The sequence below is a fragment of the Dreissena polymorpha genome, chromosome 1, assembly GCF_020536995.1.
Source record: "Dreissena polymorpha isolate Duluth1 chromosome 1, UMN_Dpol_1.0, whole genome shotgun sequence".
NCBI lineage: Eukaryota > Metazoa > Mollusca > Bivalvia > Myida > Dreissenidae > Dreissena > Dreissena polymorpha.
The window spans coordinates 2,094,153-2,101,421 of NC_068355.1; the positions used below are offsets into that span (position 1 = coordinate 2,094,153).

The window sequence follows — 7,269 nt, forward strand, 5'->3', positions numbered from 1 at the left end:
GGCAGGTCAGATAATTATGTCCATTTAAAGCTTATTACTTCCCTTGGATTTGTTTTTTCGACCCCGTGACCTAGTTTTTGACCCGGCATGACCCATATTCGATATTGACCGAGATAGTGTCTAGATACAACTTCTGACCAAGTTTCGTAAAGATCAGATGAAAACTATTTGAATTACAGAGCGGACACGAAAAGTGTGACAGACTGACAGACTGACGGACAGTGCGAAAACTATATACCCCCTTTTCTTCCACAGGGGGCATAAAAAAGGAGATAAAGTCAATGAATAAACGGCCAAAACATGTAGAATATCTACAAATTCCGTGTGTTTAGGAATTTTTGTAGCGACAACTTCGCTCATCAACAAGGGCCAACGACTTCATGCTAGAAAGGACCATGTAATACTGGCACAGGCAGCAGTGCCCATTGTTAAGGCCCTTGATCACATCCAACAATCTGCGTCTAAGGACAAAGTCTTGAAAGGCCACCTATCAGATGCATTTAAGCTATAAACATATGGCATTGAGCAAAGTGTTGCAGTACGCCGGAAGAAAATAAAACGCGACATGCAGCCCAAGTATAAACACGAAAAACTCTTCGACAAAATACAAGAAAATGTAAAGTCCTTTGAATTCACAAAGCTGATTGTAAATTTGAAAAGCAGCCCTGCACAAACAAAAGGCCTTTTTTAGGACAATCAAACAAAATGCCCACTAATCCAAAATGGGACCACCGTGGCGGCTACCTTCAAGAGACAGGGCCAACAGCAGTATGGAAGAAAATTCCATTACAAACCCCAACAAAAAACCAACAAAAAGTAAATTTAAGTCATCAAACTTGTACATTGACCAACACAAAAGAAAATGTTGTAGCAGGAAAGACTAAAATGGCTATTAAAAACTGGGAAAAAGCTCACTGAAGATCGGTGGATTTTACAAACAATTAATGGATACAGACTTGAAGTCAGAACAGACCACCTTTGCAAAAGCAGGTTTCAAAGCAGGGGTTTTTCAGCACTATCACTCCGGAAAACGGAGGCACTCCCAAAGCAAACCGACCCGATCCCAAACCGAAATTACATTTTAAAAAATTCAAATTTCCAAAAAAAAAAAAAATTTTTTTTTTTTAAGAATGAAGTGTCTTAGAACTTGTGTGACTAACCAGTGTTAGTTTTGGTCAAAAATAACTGCTATAAGGTTTTGACTGTTCAGTTTTTATCTCAGAGTGTAATTGTAACTGAAAAACAAAACTGCAGTACTGGAATAAACGTTGAACATGCCCAATATTGCATCTGTTTATATAAAGAAGACAAAATAACAAATAAAAACAAATTTATTTGTTAAACCACTGAATTATTTAAGCATGATAAATTTAAAAAAAAATTCCCAAATGAGCCGTTTCATCGAATTGAAAAAGTGCACAAGAAACCGGAACAGGGCGAGTTTATATACAATATATTTTAGCTTCCAAATCTGAACAATAAAATAAAAATCATTCTAAATCAAAAACCATTCAATCTTGAATACACTTATAAGATACACTTCAAAATGGAATCACTTTCAACGGCAACTGCAGCAATAAGAAAGAACTGTTGGTTTGGATATGTAGATCTGGCAGATGCTTTCTATTCAATTTCTGTTGCCAAAAAAGATAGAAAACCGCTCCGATTCTGCCCGGGTGTACTTTGTCCAGGGTTTTCCATGGAAATCCATGGAAAATATTAGGCTGGAGTATTCGGACTAAGTTTCCAGCCTTTTCCAGCGTCAATATTTAAAAAAGGGTGGAAAATTGTCCATGGTATGTGGAAATAGCCTGGAATTTTTACCATGGAACAATGTCCAGCCTGCAAGGAAAAACCCTGGAATATTTTCCAGGGTTTTCCAGCAAGCATGGAAAAAATACCGTCCTAATACTCCATGTATCTGGAAAACCATGGAAAAACATGGATTTTTTTCCAGGGTTTTCCAGCCAGCATGTAATCTGGAAAACCCTGGAAAAAAATCCATGGTTTTCCAGATTACATGGAGTATTCGGACGGTATTTTTTCCATGCTTGCTGGAAAACCCTGGAAAGTTTTCCACATTTAATATTCCATGGATGCCTGGTCTAACATGGAAAATTGTCCAGCTTATACCATGGTCACTGGAAAGGAAAAAATAATCCTGGTCTACAAAACAGAATACATGCATGCAAATCTTCTGGTCCATTATTTTAAAAAATTGCCATTTCATAGCAGAACACGCCTGTCTTTATAAGTTAAACAATGCTTTTTTAATGTCAGTAATTTAATACTTAAAAAGAAGCAAAATAACAGTATAGTACCTTCAAAAAGTGTATTCAAAGCAATAAAAATACAAATAATTAATTTAATGGCGAAGATATAACAAACGGAACTCAAATACTAGAAGAACAACGTTAATTTTCGAAACCCTCTATAAATGAAAACATGTTGAAAATAACACCCTCTTTGAAAATACACATCATGCTTTAAATCAAGAGGAAAAACTATTGTGTGATGGATTACTTAATGAATATGAATGTGCATTAGCACTAAAAGAAATGCAAAATAACAAAAGTCCAGGATCAGATTGCATCACAATCGAGTTTTATAAAATATTCTGGAATGATATTAAAACACATTTAATTAATTCACTTTACTATTCATTTAACAACGAAAACTTAACTATGCTGCAAAAACAATCAAATGCAGTTGGGTTAAAAAATATTTAGATAATACCAATACGAGTAAATGAAAATTATTCTACCAAAAATTTCTAAAAACATATGGTTACTCCTTACTTTTTAAATGTAATATCAAAAATAATATTTTAGATGAAATTTCAACCCAAAACATATTTATATCGAATGTTCTATCGGCATGGTGTAAAGTTACTCTTCGAAGAAGGGGGCATAATTTTTAAAACTGTTTTTTTAATTTGCTGGGTTTCAGCAGGTCGCGGATCTTCTCACGCACTTGCACAGGGGTGACCCTGTACTGCTCCTGCATGATTTCTGAAAGAAAAAGCAAAATAGTTTTAACATTCATCTTTAACCCTTTGCATGCTGGGAAATTTGTCATCTGCTAAAATGTCGTCTGCTGAATTTCTAAAATCATCATTTTCTTCACTTTTTTTCAAAGAATACTATCAGAATAGCAAACAGTTTGGATCCTGATGAGACGCCACATTCTGTGGCGTCTCATCTGGATCCAAACTGTTTGCAAAGGCCTTCAAAATCCGGTTCCAGCGCTCAAAGGGTTAAAAGTAACTGCGCAGCAATCATGTGATCGAATTTCTTTATTCTAACTCTCATTCATTATTAAGTCTATTTAAGATATTTCATATCACTACACAAAGCTGTATATCTATTCAAATTTTGTCTACTTGAAAGTTATTCATTTTAGTAAACAGTTATGATTTAAAGTAGTTAACAAGGAGTATGTTCGCATTAACTGAAATTTATACTCTGAAAGTTTGAAAGTGGGTTATCGATCAACTTCCAGGAAGAAAAAACATGCAGAAAAAAATGTTACTTTCTAACCGATCTAATCATGACTAACAATAACTCAATATAACCACTTTGATTCAGTAACAGTTACCATTTTAATGCATTTGAATTGACATGTGGTGACAAGATGACACTTTAATACTTTGAACAAAACTGGTTATATGTGCACTGCAGAATTTTGTGAGCTTTAAAATAATTCTTTAAAACGAAAATATACTTCTACTATGCAGGTCATAATATAGTCTGATTTAAACAATCATTACCATAAATTATGTTCATTCTAGACGGATCTTCTATGGCAGGTCTACCATCGTATTTGTTGTTGGCTTTTGTGCCGGTGAGGGTATGGCCCTGCCACTCTTCCTCCTTGTAAATGCGTTGAAAGAGACGCTTGGCTGCTTTTGGGTAATCTTCGACCCCGAACCCTGCTTTTTCTTCAATTAACTGGGACTGCAGTGAAAGCACATGTTCAAAATGTATGGAAACATACAATAAAAACGGTCTTATTCAGAGATCTTCAATGAAACAATCAAAAAGCAAACCATGTTATAAACATAATTTTATCCTATTGTTATCTGTTGTACAGATGTCTTATTGCCATTATTAAAATGAATTTTATTATCAAATGGCTTAAAAAGTCAGGGTGTTTTAAACAATGACAGGTTCTTAAGGTGCGGGGGAAGAGGCTATCTGGGTCGAAAATGGTGGGTGAAAAACAAATATATGGATAATTTTAACACGATGTTACTCATAGGAAATGAAATTTCTATGTGCAAGTTTGATTTGGGAGAAAAACTGCATGAATTGGAAGAAAAATGTTTGAGGGCATGTGGCCTTTTTCAGCAATTTTCTGAGGGGATGTAGCCTATATTTTGCTACAGCTATAGAAGAAAAAAAAAGGATCAAAACCGCTATTGGCTTTTTTCATTAAACTATTGGCTTTCTTCATTATTTGTTTCGCCATTTGCATGAATAATGAGCATTGGGTGTTCGTCATGATAGGCACAAAACACTAGGCAAGCCTCATACCTGTTTCTAAGCCTTGCGTGATAAACTTTCAATGCTCGCCTTATAATGTCTACAAATAGGTCAGATTTTGTTCTTTAATCCAGCAGAAAATAGTATACAATTAATTTTCAACAGCTGCTGAACTATAGATATCAATACTAAATTATTATTGTTATTAACACAAGAACTATAATATTGTCACCTCCAATTGTAATAGTGATTTTTTTTACATTTGTTTCATACAAAAAACAAATTGATATTCACCAGAAAGTGACCAGTAATTTATAAGAAAAATACCTTTGTAAATCCACCATATGTAGGTACTGTTGTCTTTTTGATTTCTGATGACAAGACATGAGGAGTTTTAACTGGTGTTGTCATGAGGGTCAATGGCTGTGGAGCTTCTTCCATTGTTGGCATCTGTAGCTGCCCATGCCCTGAAGACCCCTGTCGTTATTTAACATACATGTATATATCATGCATCAATGCGTTTATGATTATAGAGTTCGATAAAATTTAATTTATTACATGTAACATGTTACATGTAATTGATGAAACTGTTAAAAACTATATTTTGAGATGAAGAATAACCACCATTCCCGAGGAATATCCTAATAAAGAACATGATGCTACAGAATTCTATGCTGGAAACAATTTGCTAAACTATTTTATTTTTAAAGCAAGTCTAAGATGATAAAATTGCAAAATTTAATGTACCATAGCATATCATAAGCATCAATGCCTGCAAGTTAGAATTAACTTACTTGAAGAAGCTGCATATGGCTGGGAGTGTTGGGCAGCTGCTTTTGCTGTATCTGATTGTACATCTGAAAAAAAAACTGTTGAGAATAACATACAAAGCATATAAAGCAAATTATTATTATAATACTTATTACTATCATTAAAAAGGCAATCATAGAGGTTATTGTTTACCTCAGACCCACATCAATCAATTTTTTTTTGAATGTGTTCAAGAATTTTTTAACAAGCCTTTGCATGAGCTGTCTTTAGTGTCTTTATGCAATTACAGTAATATAATTTAGGTGTATACTTAAATATCTATAAAAAAATCCATATAATTCATTATTATGCCAGTACTTAAAAATAGTTTCATTATGCCACTTCAAGAAATCTTTTTCACAGAAAAACCTTAATAAAACTATAAGATTTTTTTATCACATATGAATATAACACAAATTACAGAATCAAAAAGATAACCTATAGTAGAAGCAACTTACAAGGTTTATCCAATACCAGGTGGCGGTAAACTCTTGTTCAAATGTTTTGCATTTAGCTGATAGCCTTTCAATTTCAGCTTTGCAGCCACAAGAACAGTCGGCTGAAAGAGGCACGGAAGATTTAATGTTGTATGTTGAAAACTGTATAAGAAATTTACCGGACAAATTTATGTCTACTAACTGTGCTGCACTTACATTTCGACACTGAAAGTGGTATTTCAGTCCTCTCATTGTTTTGATTATATAATTAGCCAAATTATAACATAATTATTCATCAACAATTAAAACAAAGTTTTAATAAAATTAAATATTAATACCAGTGGAAAATCTCAACAAATTAATATAAGTCAATAGAATTTTGATTAAATCCCGTGCCTTTAACTGGGGACTGGTCCATGTCATGGATTTCTTTGCTGTCATGGTCCAATGCCAACAGCCCTCCCCTTATTGCTGATCCAACACATTTCCTGTAACAAATGCACACAAGGATATCAGTAAAACTGATGGATGCTCCCCAATAATGCTTTGTCAATATATGGGTTAATTGTCTGGAAAAAAGTGTGACTTTGAGAAAATCTATTATAAGCCATTAGTGACCTTGATCCCAGTGACCTCAAACCTTATTAACAGGTAGAGGTTCATGCATGGCACCTACATGCCAAATATGTACATGATCGGTAAAATATTGAAGGCGCTATGAGAAACTAATAAAAAAGTGTAACGGAAGGAAGTACGGAAAGACAAACTGGCAACTATATGCTCCCATATAAATATATATATATGGTAAGCATAAAATTATATTTCACAAACACACTATACAAGCAAAACATAATCCTTTTCACAATAGATGTTTAATACACAAAACATTTTGAAAATGTGTGTGTACCAAAATAAAGATAATGAAAGACCTACCTTTTTGATGGTGTCTCTGGCTTGTGAAATGCTGACACATAGGATGACTCAGCTGAATCACTGAACTCCACTGAATTTTTAAGTTCAGTCAGCTCCAAGTCATTTGCAATTTGAACCTGGGTTTTCAAGAATAAATAAAAAATAATGACACCAAAGGTTTTCACGTTTTTAATGCAGAAGTAAAATAAACATTTAACCAAGCCATTTTGTTTTAAAAAAGGCAAAAGTCAAGCCCGTCAAACTGGCTTTCAAAAGTCCTTGACAGAATGAGTACCAGTATTTACAAAATGTACGCATGTGAAGTTAGGCCTGGCAAATATGTCTTTAATTTTCCAACATGTGAAAAATGTTCAATTTCTATTTTTATTCATAATTTGGTGTCAAAAAAAATGTAATGTTCATTTTATAGTATTGGAAAATATGATCAAATTGAGGCAATTACAGTGTGTATTTGCAAAATTGATTTAAAAAAGTAGCAAGATATTCTTGCGAAATTAATTTTGAAGGTCACATTTGCACTTTTCAACTGATTTTTGGCTTTAAGTTTTGAGTTACATTTGCATACTTCTTGATTGATAAACAAGATATGTTTGTGAAACACTATG

The 7,269-nt window shown here is 33.7% G+C and overlaps 1 long non-coding RNA gene across 1 annotated transcript; it reads right to left on the reverse strand.

Annotated features, from left to right (window-relative positions):
- Window positions 1-4,817: 4,817 nt before the first annotated feature.
- On the reverse strand, window positions 4,818-5,855 carry LOC127868643 (uncharacterized). Its single transcript, XR_008044214.1, has 3 exons — window positions 5,753-5,855; window positions 5,279-5,341; window positions 4,818-4,961 (listed from the first exon to the last, which is right to left on the reverse strand). It is a non-coding gene; the product is annotated as an uncharacterized LOC127868643 (long non-coding RNA).
- Between the last annotated feature and the right edge of the window lie 1,414 nt (window positions 5,856-7,269).